This window comes from Nicotiana tabacum, chromosome 10 (assembly GCF_000715075.1).
Source record: "Nicotiana tabacum cultivar K326 chromosome 10, ASM71507v2, whole genome shotgun sequence".
In the NCBI taxonomy this organism is placed as follows: Eukaryota; Viridiplantae; Streptophyta; class Magnoliopsida; order Solanales; family Solanaceae; genus Nicotiana; species Nicotiana tabacum.
In genome coordinates, this window is record NC_134089.1 from 108,732,559 (window position 1) to 108,755,730 (window position 23,172).

A 23,172-nucleotide genomic window follows, 5' to 3' on the forward strand; every position below is an offset into this window, starting at 1 on the left:
GTTAACATTTGAATGGATTTGTTTCATACAAATATTATTTATTGTGCCTCCAAATCCCATCAACGAATGGTACAATTAAAATAAAAGGCCAATCCATGACAGCTCAAGTAATTCAACCGCATAAATCAATTTACAAAGTACACAGTTTACACCTACCCATGAGTACCTCCCACAAAATTGAGACCAACATTAGTTAATAAGATTCTACTCCATAGCACAATGAGAGTTCACTTCTAGTTTCATATGTACAGATAAAGACATCAAAATATAAAGAGAGAGGAAAGAGTAAAGAGTACCTCCGAAAGTTCCTTACTCTCCTAAAATTTCATTTACCGCCACATAGAGAAAGTTGATTTTAGTGTATAGAGGATGTAAAATTCCGAAGAATATGAACCGCTATTTTGTTAGATTTTTTTGGATATCCAAAACTTGAATAAGTATATATTTTAAGATTCTTCACTATATATCGGTAAATTAAGCACAATATTATGTACATAACAACATACAGATAAGAAAGAACATAAATATGACTCTTGCCTCTTGGTGACTAATGCTCATTCAACCAAAGGTGAGATAGTAATAATAGTCTCTTCATTTGCTCATAATTTCAGATTACTTGCACTTGATAAATAATTGTTCAAGTGTCTTTTATAACTAATTTAAAATTCTATATTGGTTTTTGAAGAGCACAATAACAGCAGGTACTTGAAGAGTCTAACCACCATTATTATTGTGATTAACCGTTATAATTTTTCAATATCTTCACCTTTTTTGTATTTATTAGAATGTAAGTTACATTTTTGTACAAATATTTGTATAGGAGTAGGATTGATTGAGGGGCAAAACTGTCGATTAGCGTTTGATGGGTAAGTTTATAAATCAACTTTTAACTTAGGCTGTTCATACTTTTAGTACAGTATATGATATATGATATGATGATGATTTCTAGTAATACATGTTGTTTGCTTCAGTTATCCTATTTTTCTTACTGTTTTTACTTCATATTTTTTCATGTTGATGCTACTGCTTCTTTTCCATTGCTTCGCCACTATTTTATTTCTTTTTAGCCGAGAGTCTAACTATTGAAAATAACCTCTCTACTTTCACAAGTTATGGGTAAGCTAAGGTGTGCGTACACATTATCCTCCCCAGACTCCTCATGGATTACTGTGTATGTTGTTATTGTTGTTGTAAATATTTTATGGTATTTGTGATTATAAGTTTTTAAAATTTATGATTTTTAAATATTCACACCTATACAACTAGTAAGTAATAATTAAAATTTTAAAATTAACCTTTATTAGTTTTCAATGAACTAAAAATTTAGGATTTAGGGTCAGCAAAATATGAAAGAGAGAAGGCAGGTGAATCACAAATACTGCTTGATACTAAGAAAAACGAAAAATGCACAGAAAATTGACAAAGGCAAAAGCAGTTAAAAGAGTAAGAAGATCGAAAGAAAGGCAGAAAGCAAATGTAGAGCTGGTCGTATAATATTGCAAAAAAATATTAACAATGGTGAAAAATCGGATAATTCCTCATCCCGGAGAGTTTTTTCAAGGGTAAACAATGACATATGAACAATGTGTTGAGCCATAAACTCAGTCCAACATAAAAACCATTAACCACTACACGACCGTGAACGTCAAATTCCCCAACGACAAACACACAATGACGCCTGCATCAAGCTCAGACCGGCGAATTGGCAGGTAGTGCTTTTCCGTCACCCTAAACTGGTTGATCATACTTTAAACTTTTTACGGAAGATATCCACCATAAATTATCTTAATTCGGATTGGAAAAGTATCAACTCTGATGCTAAGTCTGACGCGACAAATTAGATCTAATAGAGAATGAAACTGAATTATTTGCCCTCTATGTGCTTGAGAGCATGAGGGATGAATGAATGTGTAGACTGGCAATTCTTTTAGGTGGTTGGCCCTTTTATTATTTCTTTTTAATGTTAGAAAAATATTAGAATATGATTGTGGGGCTTCAGTGGGTAAAGATCGATATAGGTGATATTTACTAGCTAGGAATAGATTTTAAACTTGTTAGATAACTTCTAATATTTATTTTATTTGGTATAGTGATGACGTGAGTTAAGCTTAAATGAAGAATAAGAAAGTTAGCTAACCCAACTCATGTGGAATTGAGACGTGATTATCGTTGTTATTGTATGTTGCTAAGTTTTGAGATTTATTGGATGACGTAGTGAAACAGTGGTATAAAATTTTGGTTTTTTAATTTTATAACGCAAAAACTTGATCCTTGTTATGGTATTGTTCAAATTCTTTGGTGAAAAGGTGAGTTCAGTTAGTTAAAAAATGTGTAGACTGGTCTTCCCATTACATTGTGTGTTAAGTTGATATGTTAACAGTTTTAATTATAGAGGTGGCTCAAAGGGGAGGCTACTAATATTTTCGTTTACACAATATTGAAGTTTGTAGGAAAAAAGTTCAAAATTTGTATATATAAGAAAATATAGAAAATTTAAGTTTTAACATTTTTTTATAGAATTTTGAGTTAAACTATTCAAATCTTCATACTAATAAATAAAGTTTTTTATAACAAGATCCAAATTAATATATTACAAACACATGTCTAATATCTTATTAACTTAAATTAACCTTTGTTTATATAAATAATAATATTATTATGTAAAGTTAAAAGTTTTATATCTTGTAAAAATACTACACTAGTACGAAAGGAAAAGGAAAGACAATATTAAATTTTTTGCATGTGTGTGTTGGTGTATAAAACTTAGATTTTTATTAAAATTTTGTTTTAGACCACTAATTTTGTCCAGCCGCCCTTGGTTCCAAATTGGATTTCATCTCATTAAAACTGAAATGGTGATGTTCCATTGTGATACGTTTTATGGGTGAAAAGTAAAAAATTGTGTTAGAATGAGTGTTAATGAACATTGGGGTTAACCTTATCCTCATTACTATTAAAATGTATACATTAAAACTAGTTGACTAAAAGATGAGTGCAATTAGTTTGAACATGTGCGTTTTTTCTATGTGTTAGGTTAAGTTTTGCAGTAACTATTGGCAAGCCTGACTATAATGCATGAGTCATCCCTCAAGTTCTTTGTTGAGCCACTATCTAAGAGAGTTCAAAAGTATGTTAAGATGCACTCACAAGTTGTTGAGTTGTTTAGGTATTTGGTTAAGTGCAGATCAAAAGTGGGAGGAAGACATTAGGACTTCAAAACTCAAATGAGGAGTAGGATGGGCATGCGTTAGCTGAAAAATGACACAAGAAAGGACATCTAAATTTGAATACTAAGGAGAAAACTAATGTACACTGGACTTTAAAGTTTCTTGGCAGGTCTTTTGAGCTCTTTATAAGTTGATTTTTTACAAGTCTTACGTTTGTAAATTATGGAGTAAAACTAACTGATGATCTTCTTTAGTTTGATAGCATTAGATTTATTTACAACAAAAAAAGCGATTAATGGATGATACAATTACCACCCATACAAAAGAAAATTAAAGAAAACACAAAAAATATGGAGAAGATGGTGGTTTTTAAAAAGACGGAACAAGTAAAATCAACCATGATCCTGAGCTTAAGGGAGATAATCCGAATGGAATTGGCAGAGCACAGAGAAAAAACTGAAATGAATAAACTGCATATACTTGAAAACAAACTACCTCATATTATAATAAGGTTTTTGGATGAAGTGGGGACATCAAAGAAGGTATATGGAGATATAGGTAATGGTAAGGCAAATAAATGATATTTTAAGTATGTGATCTTCATAGTACGTACGTTAGTATTTGACATTTAGGGTCGTGTTTGAAAAGTTATGTGTAATTACCTGGAAGTATAAAAGTATACAACCAACCTACCCTTTTGTATAGATTTCTAAACTATTTTAAATAATATGAGCCCAACAAGGCCTCCCAAAAGATTTTGACAGAAGAAGATAGACCAACCGTCCCTCTCCACCCCCTCCCACTTAGCCGCCTCATAACAAAGAGTATAGGTGAATGGTTCTTATAGAGAAATCCAGATTGAAACTATTAAAGATTCTACGTTAGCTCTAAAGTAAGGAGATCACTTAAAACTCCTCACCGAATTACTACATTCAATCATTTCACATAGAACTTTGCTGGAAACTGAAGATTTGATGGGAAGGAATGTTTTTACAAGCGGTAGAAAGAGGGAACTATTTCTGACCCAGCCCTACCTACACTATGATATTTTATATTTTAATACCACACAAGAGGGGGGGGAGTGATTTGTGTGGTGTCCAATTTTTCGCTTAAACTGGTTATGGAAGGACCTGGTTCTTTTAAGTCTTCCTAACATACTATTACAAATATAGTAAATGCTGAAAGTAAAGAACACAAGTATTTTACGTGGAAAACACCTGGCTCAAAAGGTGAAAAAATCACGACCTACTTCCTAGTAGGATTTTCCCAAACTCTTCACTAAATCACTGAGCGAAAAACTACATTTACAAAATACTTTTGTAAACCTAGGATTAACTCTAATCCCGTTGTGGCAAGCAGCCTCTAAGTATTGCAACAATTTCAAGTTAACTCTAACTTGAATACTCAACGTACCTATTAATATTGCTTCTAGATAAAGCTGAAAGGTACAGTATGAAAATACCTACTACAATTGAACTAGAATAAAAGACAGACACTTGGAACTGGTTCTTCTATCTGTTTCATGTAGCTTCAGGTTTGCATACTTGAATCACACACGAACTGCTTGCAAAAAGCCTTGCTATTTTGCTCTCAATTCTTGTTTAACTTCTGCGTTTGTGCATTACCTGTAAATGAGAACATCCTGCAATATATAGAGTTAGTAGATGAAGAAATAACTAGAGTTCTAATGCTACTCTTCCTTGATGGAAGAGTTCTAGTTGATTTCAACTTTTAACTTCTTCCTTATCTTGGATACTGTTCTCTTTGAGTAAGAAGTCCTTTTCTTTATTAATTATGCAACTTTTTCGATCAGGAGATATTAATTCTGTTAAGTTAGGTTTATCTCCTTCACGTGCATCCCACATGCTCAAATTTGCTTGTGTCTATGCTCACAAGGGATGTACCTGGTTTATGCCTGAGTTCCTTTGTCAGTCTTTAAAACTAACCTTCACTTAGGTGAATAAATTTCCCCTTTTTGATGATGACAAACTCTGTGCTTTTCATACGCTTAAGCCCTATTTAAACTCAGCTCAACATCAACACAATGTTATAAATATTTTTCCTTTTTATCACTTATCATCTATGACCAGGTTCATTAGGTTATAAACATCACTTGTTCAAAGCTAAACATCATTTGTTTAAAGCACAACCTAATTATTTTTCCCCTTTTGGCATCATCGAAAAGTTGCTTAAAAATGTGCAGTACCCAGATTGTAAAACTTACTCATGGCCACTGGAGCTATCCCAAATGCAATCATGGATTAATCATTATTGATCAAGGTAAGAATTTCAAACATCAAAGAAATAAAAACAAACAGTTAGAGCAAAAATCAGCAGATTTCATTGATAGTTGATATGATTCTTCCATAATGTATAAAAGGAAATAAAAATACTGAAAACATGAGCAAACAACAACAAAAGAAACATCCCAAACTGGGTCACTGAAGGAACTACACTAGGCTAGGATTTAAGGCTTGGAAGAAATAGAGACTGGTTATTTGCTTGGAGAAGTTTCAGCATGTCTTGAAGAATTCTATCGTTCTTCTCATTTTCCCTTGCAAGTTCAGTTCTGAGAGCATCTCTCTCAAATTCTACCTCAGCCAACCGTGTCTTCAGCCTTGCTATCTCATCTTCCTTTGCCTCACTCTCCTGTACAAGACTCTGACCTTGCTATTTACTGGTATCATTTTAGATGAACCAGGTTCATTAGGACCTCATAGTCACAAACAATCAAAGTTTTTGCCCCAAAGTGATCTTTGCTTGTAGTCACCTCCCACTTATTCAAAGTACCTTAAAATGAGCAAGCATATCTGTAATAATGAAACCACAGGGAATAGTATGAGACTTGGTACCATTGATAACCCTATCAAGAAGCTGGACTATAAATCCAGGCTAATTTATCTGCTTCCCACTATCTAGACACTCCATTAGAACCAAGTCCATGAAGTTTGAAATGTGCCTCCTCTCCTGCCTAGGCAGAACACATTTGATGACAAATTCAAATAGTAGCTTGTGGGAAGGCTTTATCGCACTCTTGTACACAACCTTAGGCTCACTTTCCTGCTCATGATCACTGAATTTTCTGGTGATGGCAAGGGCAGTCGGAATATTTTCTAGGCTTGGCCACTTAATCCTTTTGTAATCATTGTACCCCTCAGCAGGTACACCTAGAATTTCACCCAACTCCTTCATATCAAAAGAGATTTGCACCTCTTTCACCAAGCTGGTAACCTCCCATCGTGCACTGTAGCATTTTCCATAAACTCAACTATTTCATCTCTAGCCAATCTGCCATCCATTTGAAGGACCATGTCCTTCCACCCTTGCACCTCTAGCTTTTCCAGCAGCAGGACCATCTCTTCTTCCTCCAGATCCTTTAGGAGTCTACCTTTCAAGATAGTTCTTTTACCAAACTTGGCCAGCTTGTCTATTTCACTATCTGATTCATTCTCCTCTTCTTCACTCGATTCCTTTTCTTCAACAATCTTTACATGTTTGGTTTTCACTGCAGACCTAGTCCTTTTTTCCAGGTTAGATGGTTCAGCAGACTTGGATACAGATGTAGACTTCTTAGAAGAAGTCTTGGCTTTCTTGGGCTTGGGGGTGTGAACCTCCACCTCAACAGTTACCTTTTCACCTTGATGGACCAGGTCCATCTCATCCACATCAACAGCCTCAACAGGCTCTCCCATTTTTCCTTTCCCTTTGTCCATCATTTTCTTCTAAAGCTTTTTGCAACTCCTCCTCACTTTGCTTCAGCTGACACCTCATGGCTCTTCCTCTTGGGAGAGGAATTTCTATAGTGTTAGAAGGATCAACCTTCCTTTTCTTATTGGCTCTTATTGTTCCAGGGGTCTTTGTTTCAAGAGTTCTCATTTTCTTGGGGTTATAATTGTCACCAACCTTTTTCAAAAGATCTGCTAGTATTTCTTCAATGGATGAACCAGGTTCATCTGTATACTTTACAAGATTAACTAGCCCTTCAGTGGCTTCTCTACTTTCCCTTGTTTTCTTGCCACTTTCCTCCACCTTTTCAGACTCTGCTCCACAGATAGCCATTTTACCAGTTTCAGAAGTGAGTGAAGAATCAACCACTTCTTTCCCTTTTTCCCTCTCATCACTTCGCACACTGTCACTCTCTTTTTCGTTTTCTCTTTTATTTTTACCTCCTCTCTTTCTGGACTCAGGCGTTTCCACATCCACCATAGATCCAACTAAAACAAACTAATTCTCCAGATTTTCAACTAACACATAAATAACCTCATTCGTAGTATTTGTTCCAGAAGTTACATGTTTAGTATCAGAAGACCCCATTTCTTCCCCCTCAGTTGCAGACTTGAAAGAGTCATCAGAATTTTGGGGTTCTTGAGCTTGACTTGCCTGTAACTATGCATTTAATTTCCTTGAAAGCGCACATCTAGCCAAAATTTTATGAGCAAGCTTTTTTACTCGTCGTCTCCTAGGTTGATGAGTAGTAGAAGATGAGGAACATGGTGGGGGTGTACCGGGGTTAGTCATTGTTCTTGATTCTGTAAGGAAGAAGATCATTTTTCTTGATTCTGTAAGGAAGGAGATGGGTAGGTTGAATTTTAGAAGAAGAGAGAAGAGAGAAATTTTTACTGATTTGAGAATTATGAGAGAATGGGAGGGATGATGATGAATGATAGGAATGGGGTTATTAATGAGTAACTGCAGGTTTAGCAGTCAATTAGAAATCTAATCAAACTGAAATTTTAGTTTTGACTAGACGGTTGAGACGTCGCTTGAAACTAGGTGATTTAATTTGGGTGGCAGTCTTTGAACGGAACTGGTTCACTTTTTGGATAAGTTCAAAATAAATTTAGCTTAGGTAGGACTTTTCTCATGATTCAAATATTATTATTTAAAAATATACAGAGTGTAGAAAACATACTATGTTGTCTTAATGAACTAAGTTCTTCACTAATAATTCTCCTGTGTTAGTCTAAATTTGCAAAAATAGAGAAAATATCATTAGAGATTAATGAGTTATTTTAACACATGGAACAATAGTATACTATTGAAAGTACGAGACTAAGCAAGATTTAATCTACTTATGAACAATTTACAGACTTTCTAACCAATTTCTTTTTATTTTTATTTTTTCAATTAACCTTGAACTGGCCATTTTAGGTGATCTTAATCATCCCTAATTTCAACCTATTCCTCTCAAAGTGATCTCTGCATAAGACTTTTGTGAAGATGTCAGCAATTTGCTTGTTAGTAGCACAAAATTCTACAGTAATCAAGCCTTTGTCATAGTTGTCCCTCAAAAAATGATGCCTAGCATCTATGTGCTTAGTCCTCTTATGATGAACTAGGTTCTTTGTCATACTTATTGCACTAGTGTTATCACAAAAACTGGGGATACAACTAACATCAATTCCAAAGTCCATTAATTGTGGTTTGATCCATAACAATTGAGTACAACATGAAGCAGCAACAACATACTCAGCTTCAACAGTAGATAAGGCCACTGAATTTTGCTTTTTAGTAGCCCATGACACAAGACATGAACCAAGAAAGTGTGCCATACCTGAAGTGCTCTTCCTATCCACAAGGAAACCTGCATAATTAGCGTTAGCATATCCCACTGGGTTAAAATTACTACCTTTTGGATACCAAAGGCAAAGGTCAATGGTGCCTTTCAAATATCTCAATATTCTCTTGACAACAGTCAAGTGGGACTCCTTTGAATTTGCCTAAAATCGAGCACAAAGACCTGCACTGAAAATAATGCCAGGTCTTCTAGCAGTAAGATACAGAAGAGAACCAATCATTCCCCTATATAACTTCTGATCAACAGATGAACCAGGTTCATCTATATCCAACTTTATGACTGTTGCTATAGGAGTATCAATTTCTTTTGATTCTTCCATTTTAAATCTTTTAAGCAACTCTTTCAAATATTTATGCTGATTGATCATAGTTCCATTTGAATTTTGTTTAATTTGTAAGCCTAAAAAGAAACTAAGCTCACCCATCATACTCATTTCAAATTCACTCCCCATTAATTTAGCAAATTCCTTACTTAATTTATCAGTAGTTGCTCCAAAGATTATGTCATCAACATATATCTGTACTACTAGAATGTCTTTACCTTTTTCCTTCAAGAATAAAGTGCTATCGATTTTACCTCTCTTCTAGCCATGCTCAAGTAGGAATTTTGATAATTTTTCATTCCATGCTCTAGGAGCCTGCTTGAGCCCATAGAGTGCTTTATCAAGTTTGTACGCATAATCAGGACACTCCTTGCTTTCAAACCCTGGAGGTTGCTTGACAAACACTTCTTCCTTTAAATAGCCATTGAGGAAGGCACTCTTGATTTCCATCTGGTGAAGAGTAAATTCCATGTAAGCAACAAAGGCTATGAGTAGTCTTATTGCTTCCAACCTAGCGACTAGAGCAAAGGTCTCATCATAGTCTATGCCCTCCTCTTGTCTATATCCTTGAACCCCTAATTTTGCCTTGTTCCTTGTAATAGTTACATCTTCATCAAGTTTGTTTCAGAAGACCCGTTTTGTGCCAATTACTTGATCTATCCTTGGGTTTCGGAACCAGATGCCAAACTTGACTCTTTCAAACTGGTTGAGTTCATCTTGCATTGCATTTACCCAGTCTGTATCCTGCAAAGCCTCAGTAATATTTTTTTATTTCAATAAGAGATAAGAAAGCATCAATAACACAAAGATTCTTTAAAAATGATCTAGTTTTAATTCTAAAGGTTGGATCAGTAATTATGTTCTCAATGGGGTGAGAACTTTGGTACTTGTAAGGTTTCACAACCAACTGATTTCCTCTTGATGTTTCTCCAATGTTTTGTTGCTGAGGAACAGGCTCATAGACAGGTTCCATTGAGGTATTAGATTCAGTTCCTTTTTGTTCAGTTCCCCATGTCAGGTTGCCCTGAATAGAAGAACATGTTCCATCACTTGTTCCTTCTTCTAGTGCAGCTTCAGCTTAGGCTGTGATTTCATTTAAACTTCTTACCAACCCAATTGCTTCATTTTCATGTTCCTGTCTCTTAGAAAGAATGTTAGTTTCATCAAAAACCACATATACACTTTCTTCTGTACACATAGTTCTTTTGTTGTATACTTTATAAGCTTTACTATGTGAAGAATATCCCAAGAATACTCCTTCATCACTTCTGGGATCAAACTTACCTAGGGAGTCTTTTCTATTATTGTGCAAGAAGCACTTGCATCCAAATGCCCTAAGATGGGATATGTTTGGTTTTCTCCCTTTAAGTAACTCATATGGAGTATTCTCTACAAGAGGTCTAGTCATGCACCTATTGATGATGTAGCATGCAGTATTTACAGCTTCTGCCCAGAAACTATGGGACCGTTTACTAGAAAGAAGCATAGTCCTAGCCATATATTCAAGTGTCCTATTCGTTCTTTCAACTACTCCATTTTGTTGTGGCGTCCTAGGAGTAGAAAATTATGATCTATGCCATGCACATCACAAAACCCAGCAAACTTAGCATTTTCAAATTCAGTTCCATGATCAGACCTAATTGATGCAAGTTGATTGCCTAGTTGTTTCTGAGTTTTTCTAACAAAAGAAGTAAACATGTCAAATGCTTCATCTTTAGATGTTAAAATCAAAGTCTAGGTAAACCTAGAGTAATCATCAATGAGCACCATCACATATCTTTTACCACCTCTGATTAATGTTCTCATTGGACCATAGAGATTCATATGGACCAGTTCTATCGATCCGGTGGTGCTTACACTTTCTTGCATTTAAAAGAGGACCTTACATGCTTCCCCCTTGCACAAGCCTCACAAACTTTGTCTTCCTTGAACTTGATGTTAGGTAGCCTTATCACCAGGTCCTTGGAGACTAATTTGTTGAGTTGACTCAAACTTGCATGTCCAAGTCTCTTGTGCCAAAGGAGGGGATCATTGTCCAACACACTTAAGGAGGTGAGTTCATTTTTTAAAAGTGTGGACAGATCTACAATGTATATATTGTTTACTCTTTTTTCCTAAAAAACAATCTTATCAGTGGTAAGATTAATCACAAAACATCTAGGAGGTGAAGGCTACTGATGTAACGATCCGACTGGTCGTTTTAAGCAATTACGTCCGGTTCGGTAGTTTGAGGTCACAAACAGAGTCATATTATGTGTATCGACTTGCTTGCATAGTTAGATTCTATTTCCGGATGAATCAGAGTCGAATTGGAAGAAGGAATGTAGTTTTGAAAGTTTAAGCGGTATGAATTTGACCGGAATTGGACTTTTGAGTAAACGGCCCTGGAATGGGTTGCGGGTGATCTCAACAGCTTTGTATGGTAATTTTGGACTTAGGTGCACGTCCTGATTTAGATTTGGAGGTCCGTAGGGTAATTTGAGGCATTTCGGCGAAAGTTGGAAAAGTTGAAGTTTGGAAAATGAAGAAGATTGACCTATAGTTGACTTTTGTGATATCGGGGTCAGAATGCGATTCCAAGAGTTAGAATAGCTTTGTTATGTAATTTTGGACTTGTCTGCAAAATTTGGCATCATTCTGGGTTGATATGATAGGTTTCGGCACGAGTTTTGGAAGTTGGAAGGTTTGAAAGTTCCTAAGTTCGATTTATCGTATGATTCGTTGTCTCGGCATTGTTTGATGTAATTTGAGACCTCGAGCGAGTCCATGTTAGACTATATGACTTGTTTGTGTGTTTGGACGGGGTTCCGGGGGCCTCGGGTGTGTTTCGGGTGGGCTACGGGTCATTTTCCCTTATTTTTGAACTGTTATTTTCTGCTTCTAGTATCCTCTTTCGCGATTGCGAACTGCCTTTCGCATTCGCTAAGCCTTGTTGCTGACCACCTGGAAATCCTTCTTCGCGTTCGTGTAACAAGCCTTGCATTCGTGAAGCTCTGCCTTATCATTCTTCGTGTTCGTAGCCACTCTCTCACGTTCGCATAGTAGAATTAGGAGCTGGGGGCTAGGGGCTGGTGGCTATTTCTTCTTCATGTTCGCGTCACCTTCTCTGCGTTCGCGTAAGCATCTGTTCTTTTCTCTCCATGTCCGCGTCCCTTAGCTCGCGTTCGCGATGGCTTTTCTTGGCAGCTTCAATTTCCCTTCTTCGCAAACGCGATTGTCCTTCCGTGTTCGCGATGCACAAAATCTGGGGGGACAGAATATAATTTCTAAATCTAGGTTACACCATTTTCACCATAACTTGACTTGTGGAGCTCGGTTTTGAGCGATTCTTTGAGGGCTTTTCACACAAATCAATTGGGTAAGTGTTCTTCACCTAGAATCAAACATATTCCATGATTTTATCTTCATTTTCATCATTTAATTTGTGTTTTGGGTTGGGAGAAATGTTGGTTTTTGAAGGAAACTCCTAAAATGAAAAATCACGATTTGAGGGGCCAAATGGTATCGGAATTTTATAAATTTTGTATGGTTGAACTCATATTGGAATGGGTATTCGGTTTTTGTAAAATTTGTCGGGTTCCGAGGTGCAGGACCGGGGGTCAACTTTTGGACCAATTTTTGGATTTTCTTAAAGATTGAGACTTTATGGTCCGGAATAGTTTCTTATGCGTTTTGTTTGTGCTTTGAAGTTAATTTGTTAGATTTGATCCATCCGGAGGTCTTTTCACCCGAGAAGTGCATTTTAGATTATCGGTTTGTCGTCTTTGAGGTAAGTATCTTGCCTAGCCTTGTGTGGGGGACTCTCCCTTAGGATTTGAGTCTTCTAAGCTAATTGTAGTCCGTGCATGCGAGGTGACGAGTATGTGCTCGGACTTTTTCTGTGGGAAATTTGCTCTAGGGTTCTTAGGTCCTTATGTTCATTATCTGGAAAGTATCCTGTTAGGATTGGATTTAATAATTGCTTATATTGCCTCTATATGCTTCATATGATGTTGTTAGCTTTCCTCTAATTCTTACGTGTTACATTGGCCCTTAATTGCCTTAATTGAAGTGATTGCCTTCCTTATTGTTTTGATACTTCTTGATTGTGAGTTCCTCTATGACTTCATGCAAATATGTTACATGTCCAATTGTTGTGATTATCGGTGTAGTTATCACGTGCTTATTATGTCTTGTTGTTTTGTTAAGGTTATCGTGCTTCTTGGTTTTTCCGTGACCCTTATGATGTTCTTGTTGATTCCCTTGACGGGATATTGTTGCTTATGATATTGTTTCCTTTCCAGGATATTGTTGTTATACCATTGTTCCCTTGTTGGGATGTTGTTGCTTATGATATTGTTTCCTCTGCCGGGATATTAATGTTTCTATTGTTGATTCCCTTGCCGGGATATTGTTGTTTCTACTGTTTGGGTAAGGGATGACTCATAAAACACGAAGGGTGATGTCGTGCACATTTACATTTATATTATTCATATGGTGAGGAAGAGTGATAAAGCACGAAAGGTGATGCTGTGCATATTTACATTTATATTATTCATATGGTGAGGAAGAGTGATAAAACACAAAGGGTGATGCCGTGTACATTTACATTTATATTAGTCATATGGTGAGGAAGAGTGATAAAACATGAAGGGTGATGCCGTGCACATTTACATTTAATTATTCATATGGTGAGGAAGAGTGATAAAGCACGAAGGGTGATGCCGTGCACACTTACATTGATTTATATGGTGAGGACGAGAGATAAAGCACGAAGGGTGATGCCGTGCATATTTATATGATTCATATGGTGAGGAAGAGTGATAAAGCACGAAGGGTGATGCCGTGCACATTTCTATTTTTGATTGCATGGTGAGGATTGAGAGTTAAAGCACGAAGGGTGATGCCGTGCACTTTTTGTTGCTGTGTTTATTTGTTGTTATCAATTTAAGTGTTTTAACTGTTTAAATTCCTTTATTGATGTGATCATTTGCGTTGGAACCTACAATGTTTTCAATATCTCGCCGTATTTATAAATATATATTCCAATACTTCAAACTTAAATAATTGTTACATCTTTAATTCAATTAGTTTCTCAATTATATTCCCTTAAACCGTCGTAGGTTGCATTTCACTTAAAAAGGAATTTCTACTAAGTTTTATGTTATTAACTCCCATGTTAAAGGTAATAATCCATTCGATATTGTATTTTAATTGAAAGGGGTACTTTCTTTACTCAAATAATTTCAAAAGAAACAACTTCATCTTTTCTCGCTGGCTTTCCTAATTAGTTTGGAAATTGTAATTTACTTATATTATGTAAATGAGACTTCTTGTACATCTTGAGTGAAATTCTACGGACATTATGTATTGTATAACATGTGGATTTTGTTGTCAAATGTGAGATGAAAAATATGGGGGCACAAGGTGCCATGTGTGTTGAAGGTTCGGAAGTTGAGATTATGATATGAGAAACCGAGGATTGAGATGGTCGGGATTGTGTATTAGACGTGATGTGAGTGATTGAGTTGGCATTGCCTTCTTTATTTGAATAAATTCTTACTTTTCTCTGTTCCTGTTATGTCAGTGTTGATTTACTTGGTTATCGTTCGTTACTACCCGCGTTCTCCCTTTATTGTTCCTACTGTTTGTATTTTGATTTCTCTCCGCTGTTTATATTACCTCGTTATCTTTATCTCGATATTTTATTATCATATCCTGTTCATTTCATTTGACCAGTAGGTGTCTTGATTGTTACTCGTCACTACCCCACCGAGGTTAGTCTTGATACTTACTGGGCACCGCCATGGTGTGCTCATACTACACTTCTGTACATTTTTTGTGTACGGATCCAGAAATTGATCGATAGTAGTTGTGCAGATCGTCGTAGTGGAGACTCAAGGTAACTTGTTGCTGCGTTCGCAAGCCTCGGAGTCACCTTCATTTGTATTTGCGTTGATTCCTTCTCGTTGTGGAACAGTGTTGCATTTATTTTATGTAATTACTTTTAGAAAGGCTTATGATTTGTACCACCGGTTTTGGGAATTGTGATTTATTGAGAGTTATTTAATTTGAAGTCAGTAAATGTTAATGTTATTTCAGTAAATGTTAGGCTTACCTAGTTTAGAGACTAGGTGTCATTTTTAAGTAGCCCATGACACAAGAAATGAACCAAGAAAGTGTGTCATACCTGAGGTGCTCTTCCTATCCACAAGGAAACCTGCATAACCATCGTCAGCATATCCTACTATGTTAAAATTACTATTTTTTGGATACCAAAGGCAAAGGTCAGTGGTGCCTTTCAAGTATCTCAATATTCTCTTGACAGCAGTAAAGCGGGACTCCTTTAGATTTGCCTGAAATCGAGCACAAAAACCTACACTGAAAACAATGTCTGGTCTGCTAGCAGTAAGATAAAGAAGAGGACTAATCATTCCCCTATACAACTTCTGATCAACAGATGAACCGGGTTCATCTATATCCGACTTTGTGGTTGTTGCTATAAGAGTATCGATTTATTTTGGTTCTTTCATTTTAAACCTTTTAAGCAACTCTTTCACATATTTCTGCTGATGGATCATAGTTCTATTTGAATTTTGTTTACTTTGTAAGCCTAAAAAGAAATTAAGCTCACTCATCATACACATTTCAAATTCACTCCCCATTAATTTAGAAAATTCCTTACTTAATTTATCAGTAGTTGCTCTAAAGATTATGTCATCAACATATATCTGTACTACTAGAAGGTCTTTACCTTTTTCCTTCAAGAATAAAGTGTTATCGATTTTACCTCTCTTGTAGTCATGCTCAAGCAGGAATTTTGATAATCTTTCATACCATGCTCTAGGAGCCTGCTTGAGCCCATAGAGTATTTTATCAAGTTTGTACACATAATCCGGACACTCCTTTCTTTCAAACCCTGGAGGTTGCTTGAAAATCACTTATTCTTTTAAATAGCCATTGAGGAAGGCACTCTTGACGTCTATCTGGTGAAGAGCAAATTCCATGTAAGAAACAAAGGCTATGAGTAGTCTTATTGCTTCCAACCTAGTGACTGGAGCTAGGGGTGTTCATAAAAATTCGAAAACTCGAACCAAACCGACCAAAAAAAACCGATACCTTTTGGTTTGGTTTGGTTTTGATTTTTAAATTTAAAAACCGATCAAATTTGGTTTGGTTTTGGTTTTAATTAAAAAAACCGAACCAAACCAAATATAGGAGTAGCTATTTTAAATTTATTATTACACCTATATATATGTATTCTTTTATACAAAATTTTAAAAATTTTATAGTAAATATTAATCGTTTGCACTTTTAGTACAGTTATTTACCTTTACATTCTAGTTTTGGTAGTTTTCTTTTGTTAAGTGTAGGAATCTATTTAATGTTAAAAATAATATATTTTTAATTGAATTTTTAAATTATTCATCACTATTTGATTCAATTATCATCAATATATCTTGGTAAATAATAGATTTCTCAAAGGGCAATTGATTTGATAGTGTTACGTTGAAAATGTGGTCGCTGAAATGTGTGTTTGGTAGTGTATGTCTTATATTTAATAAAAAACCAACAAATAACCAAAAAAATCGAAAACCCGACATAAACCGAATCAAGAAAAAACCGACTTAATTGGTTTGGTTTGGTTCTAATATTTGAAAAAATGACTTACTTGGTTTTGTTTCTTTTTAGGGAAAAACCGAGTCTTATTGCTTCCAACCTAGCGACTGGAGCAAAGGTTTCATCATAGTCTATGCCCTCATCTTGGCTATATCCTTGAACCACTAATCTTGCCTTGTTCCTTGTAACATTTTTATCTTCATCAAGTTTGTTTCTGAAGACTCATTTTGTGCCAATTACTGATTTGTCCTTGGGTCTTGGAACCAGATGCCAAACTTGACTCCTTTCAAACTGGTTGAGTTCATCTTGCATTGCATTTACCCAATCTGCATCCTGCAAAGCCTCAGTAACATTTTTAGGTTCAATAAGATATAAGAAAGCATCAAAAGCACAAAGATTCTTTAAAGAAGATCTAGTTTTAATTCCAGAGGTTGGATCAGTAATTATGTTCTCAATGGGGTGAGAACTTTGGTACTTGTAAGGTTTCACAACCAATTGATTTCCTTTTGATGTTTCTCCAATATTTTGTTGCTGAGGAATAGGCTCATAGATAGGTTCTATTGAGGTATTAGATTCAGTTCTTTTTTGTTCAGTGCCCCATGTCAGGTTGCCCTGAATAGAAGAACTTGTTCCATCACCTGTTCCTTCTTCTGGTGCAGCTTCAGTTGGGGCTGTGATTTCATTTAAACTTCTTACCAGCCAAATTGCTTCATCTTCATGTTCCTGTCTCTTAGAAAGAATGTTAGTTTCATCAAAAATCACATATGCACTTTCTTCTACACGCATAGTTCTTTTGTTGTATACTTTATAAGCTTTAATATATGAAGAATATCCCAAGAATACTCCCTCATCACTTCAGGGATCAAACTTACCTAGGGAGTCTTTTCCATTATTGTGCACGAAGCACTTGTATCCAAATGCCCTAAGATGGGATATATTTGGTTTTCTCCCTTTAAGTAACTCATAGGGAGTCTTCTCTACAAGAGGTCTAGTCATGCACCTATTGATGATGTAGCATGCAGTTGTCACACCTCTTTTTTCCCTACACCCCCGAAAGGGTATAAGGGAGTTTTTCCAATTAAAGTGACAATCGAAACGAGATTATTATATTAAAAATCAGAGTCGCCACTTGAGATAATTTATGGTGTCCCACGTCACCGGTTAAAATCCTGAATCGAGGAAAAGATTGACTCTGTTATACAGTCTGCGAACACAGAAATCCGGGTAAGGAATTATGTTAACCCGGGAGAAGGTGTTAGGCATTCTCGAGTTACGTGGTTCTAGCACGGTCGCTTTGATCATACTTGACTTATTAAAATTGCTCAATTACTTATTTTAGAACCTATGTGCATTTTCCTTTTACCACCTTTTAATTAAGAAATTATCTTGAAACGGGTCACGCGTACGTGTACCCATTTGTTTGGCGAGTCAAATATCATGTCACGCGAACGTGTACACAATTAATAACACTTTATTAATATTAAAAAAAAAATTGGTCAAAGTTGCGCGAACGCATACTCCGGTTTTGTTTTTAGAAGTCGTAATCATGTCATGCGAACGTGTCCACAACCACGATAGTATATTAACGTGCCTAAAGCAAACTACGAATATTGCAACTTTGCGGGGGCCATGGAAAATTCTCTAATGGCGCGTTTCGATTTCTGAAGGGTTAAAATCAATTAAGTGAGGGCCATGGGTTTTGAGATTTTATTCTTCTGACTTAGCACCACTTATGACCTATTCTTATTCCTTACCAAGAGAGAAACAACTCCAATTTTTCTATCTATCCAATTTAACAACTCACTTGTAAGATTCAGTAACACATTTCCAGATTTAAACTACATCTAAACTAGGAGCATTATACAAAATATTTCAGCTTTAACAAAAAAAATAGAGCAATTAGCTTGGAAAATAACACTTTGTAGCCTTAAACATCGATTCGGGCTCAAAAGCAGCATCACAAAAGGAAGCCAATATGCAACATCTGATGAAAGCAAATAATAGAGGAACAATTACCTAAAAACATACCACTAAGAATCATAATTCATTGACAAAATGTGGAAAAATTACCAAACTCATATTAGTTATCTTAAAACTAATTATTTGGCAATAAATCTAACATAGTACTATAATAGTGATAAAATAATTTAAATATGCTCAAGAATTCAGTAAACTAGCCTAAACAAAATAAACAACCAGAACAATAAGTCATGGCAACGAATGGGCTAAATCATGGAATATGAAGCATTACTGAACAAAATAGGAAAACTAGCATGAACCTTTCAATAACTGATTTTTATATAATAGGAACAGAGATATGTTGAACGTTTGTATGACCGAACCACGATCGGAAACGACACCGAGAACCTCGAACGACAACAGAAAAAATCAGTTAATAGAAAAAGATCCCAGCAATCCGCAAACTCCGGCGCCGGAAACTTCAAGTTGCGATAGGCACTTAGAAAAGGAGTCACGATCGGAGCCTACGGTTTTTAATCAGAATCTATCTAAGAATCAGATTGTAACCCTTTTTGTGTGAGTTTTTGTGCAAATCATATATGGGAACAATTGAGTCCTTGTGTTTTTTGAAGCTAGGTCCTCTGCCGTTCTTGGCCTTAGAATTGGAGGAATTTTTTGAATTCAAAGATTGCCTTCAATCCTCTTTTTCTTTTTAATGGTTGTCGCCTCTGTTTTGTCTCGTCTCCTTTAGAGAAACGGCGGATCCAATGTTTAATAGAGTGTTTTTTTCGTCCCTAGGTCTTTAGCTGCCAGCCTCCCTTTGTGTCTTAGAGTCTAATTGTTTTATAGGGTTTTTTTAGGTTAGGGGGTATGGTCCTAAGAATTATGGGCTTGGGAATTGGGCCAAAGACTAAAAAAATGGACTACAAGATTCACAAAGACGGGGTAAACCAACCCAAAACTAATTCCTTCTTCTAAAATTATATACAATTATAATATAAAAATATAAAACTAATTTTAATTAATTGAACTAAACTATATAAAAATATGAAACTATTTTTGTATTTTCAAGATTATATATAAAAATAAAAATAAGCTACTATTTTTATATATTTTTTATTTAAATTTATGAAAGATGCGTAAACTAAAATATTTTTGTAATTTTCATTTTTTGTGACGAAATAAAGTAAAAAAAAGTCAAAATTAGTTGAAATAGCTATATTAGGACTAAACTAAATATTTACGTGCTAAGATATGAAAAATCTTAGGGAGGGTCAAAAATCACATGTCTACAGTTGCCCCTCTTTGACTGGAAACGCGAAGAGTTTTCAGATAAAGAACGACTAGACAGGTTTTTTGACCCGACCCTTATTTAAGGAGACCAAACTAAGGGAAAAGAGAATGTGACCGAGCCCTAGTATCTGAGCTACCTACATATCTTTGGCTATAAAGGAATCAGGCCACGTGTAGTTCAGAGGCAAGTGAGATGTTGGAGTATACCGAGGTGGAGAGGCGGTCGAGGTGCCGTTCCGTTGAGGTTCTGGTTCGCGGTCCCGTTATTACATCAAAATCAAAAAATGAAAAAGACTAACTAAGCCTATCAGCTAGGAGTTACAAAATTCCTATCTATAAGTCTTCTGAAGTTTGATCTTGAGTCCTGAATGGTTCTTCATGCAAACTTTAGATTTAAACCTTGACGCTCGTTAATTGCAGGTGCTAGTTCATTCTTCTTCAACTTTTCGGATCAGAACCTAACACACCATGCTTGTGACTTTAGTCATGTCTTGAGCAATCCACCTCTTGTCTGCTTTTGCATTTTGGATTCACTTTTTTTTTTTTTTGGGATTGAGACTACTTCTGTTGGTCATCTCGGACTATTGACTCGCATTCTTTCCACGAGCTTCTGCTACTTCTAACTTGGATTGACTTCTGAATTGACTTCCCTCGTTCTCCAGGTGGGTGCCTACTACTGACTTGAAACTTGAAATGACTCTGAAATGAACTCTGAATTGTCTTCCCTCGTTCTCCAGGTGGGTGCCTGCAATCAAAACAACAAAACAAACAAATTTTTCTGCCCCAATTTGTACTAGGAAGGTTTGTGAGTTATTAGCAAAACTGTAAATCACCTATGTTATTGATGCAATAATGAGAATAAAACTAAAGACTTGACTAGGATGTGCGTCTGCTGTGAGTAAAAATCAAGAATATTTGACTAGCAAGTTCATCAGACTAGGTCTTCTATCTTAGGAGAAAGATTCATCAGACTAAGATTTAGATCATAGGAGAAAATTCATCAGACTAAGTCCCTTTTTTTTCTTTTTTTCTTTTTTTTGTTGTTATCTTAGGAGAAAGATTCATCAGACTAAGACGTCGATACTAGGAAAAAATTCAACAGACTAGGTTTTCTATCTTAGGAGAAAAATTCATCAGACTAAGATTTTGATCCTAGGAGAAAATTCATCAGACTAGGTCCTTCTTTTTTTTCGTTATCTTAGGAGAAAAATTCATCGGACTAAGATTTTGATCCTAGGAGAAAATTTATCAGACTAGGTCTTCTATCTTGGAGAAAGATTCATCCGACTAAGATTTTGATCCTAGGAAAAAGTTCATCAGACTAGGTCTTCTATCTTAGGAGAAAAATTCATCAGACTAAGATTTGATCCTAGGAGAAGGTTCATCAGACTAGGTTTTCTATCTTAGGAGAAAGATTCATCAGACTAAGACATTTATCCTAGGAGAAAATTCATCAGCCTAGGACTTCTATCTTAGGAGAAAAATTCATCAGACTAAGACATCTATCCTAGGAGAAAGTTCATCAGACTAGGTTTTCTATCTTAGGAGAAAGATTCATCAGACTAAGATTTATATTGGGAGGAAAATCCATCAGACTAGGACTTTTTATCCTAGGAGGAAAAATGTGAAGATCAACGACAAGATTTTATGCACAATAGCAAGACAAATAAAGGCAAATATTTGAAAAACTTCCTTTTGTAGTCTCTTCTCTTCTTTTCTTTTCCTGCTCTTTTTTTTTGTTTTTCTTCTTTTTCCTTCTTTTTTTTTGTTTTTTTTATTTTCCTTTTCTTCTTCTTTTTTTCCTTTTTTATAACCACTTTCCTTGCACTGCTTTGTTTTTATTTCACACAAAGAAAAATTGGTCAGTTTTGAAAATGGTGGTCGGTCTGTGGCCTTGAATTTTGGGCAGCTTGGATTCTGCTCAATCAACTTGAGTCAGTCTCAAGAGACTTTTGTTCTGCACCAACTCTGATTGTTTCACACCCAGTACCATTTGTATTTGCAGCTCAAACAGCTTTATCCTAACTGGAGATCTTTGCTTAGGTGACATTTTCTGATATCTTGAATGACTTCCTATTTTTTGAGCAATTTATCTGTCAGAGAGAATCACCAGTTATCTTTGCTTGTGCCAAGTAAGTTGACAAAGGTCTTTTGGGGAAGCCTTTTCATGAATCCTCAAGGTATATTGACAGTAACAATTGAGTATACTGGCCAAATTTGCTTTATGCAACTGAAAAGCTGGTAGCAGATTTTGAAATTTTTTCTTGCTTGTTTTGACAAGGACTGACTCAGAGTGAATGACACAATGATGCAAAAAACAAGTATTAACAAGAAATGCCTCTATTGGAAGGACAAAAGGAAGAATTTTTTTTCTTTTTCTTTTTCAATAACTAGCCTTAATGATCATGACATGCATTTTGGACTCAACGGCCTGATCTATCAAACTAATGCAATCTTCCCTTTTACCATTCTTATGATCTTGGAAGTCGGGCCTATCCGTGTCAATCCTTTGCATCAGCTTCATGACTCACTTTCGACTAGTGATGCCCCGAGGGGTTTTCACCAACAAGTCTCTCTCATTTATTCATCTCTGCTTATCGTCGCCTTACAGTGCCCGTGAGGGTTTTCACTAGTAAGACTCTCTCATTTTTCTTTTCCTTTTTCTTTTTCTTTTTCTTACTTTTTGTGAGTAACTTGATAGTGTTATATGTCGTGTGACAGTCGTTGCTCATTGCATGCTTCTCTTGGCATTCTTGAAGGCATATCAGGAGGTCTTTATTTGGACGGTTTTGGATAGGGTTGGAAAGAAAGGTCGGCATGAAGGCTCAAAGTAAATTCAAAATGAGGGGTTATGGACTTACAACTCTTGGAACCGACTCTTTTACAAGTGAAATAAAAATCTCTGCCCTAGTTTCAGCTATTGGGGATTTTGTTTTGGATTTATTTTGAATTCTTATTTGGTTGGACCGAACCGTGAGGCTGCCTACGTATCCTTATTTTTTAAGGAATCAGGTCGAAAGTAGTTCAAACATCTGACCTAACTATAATTCATCTTTCTTTCTGTTTCTTTTTTTTCTTTTTTTTTTCAACACAAGTTGCCCCATCTTCTATATTTTTTAGGGCAGACAATTCTTTTTTTTTTCTTTTTTTTCTCACTTGAACTTTCTAGGAATTGCCCAGTTTGTACTCTTGGGACATGACCTCTTTTTTCACTTTTTTTTTCATTTTTCATTTTTTTTTGACTCTTGACTCTA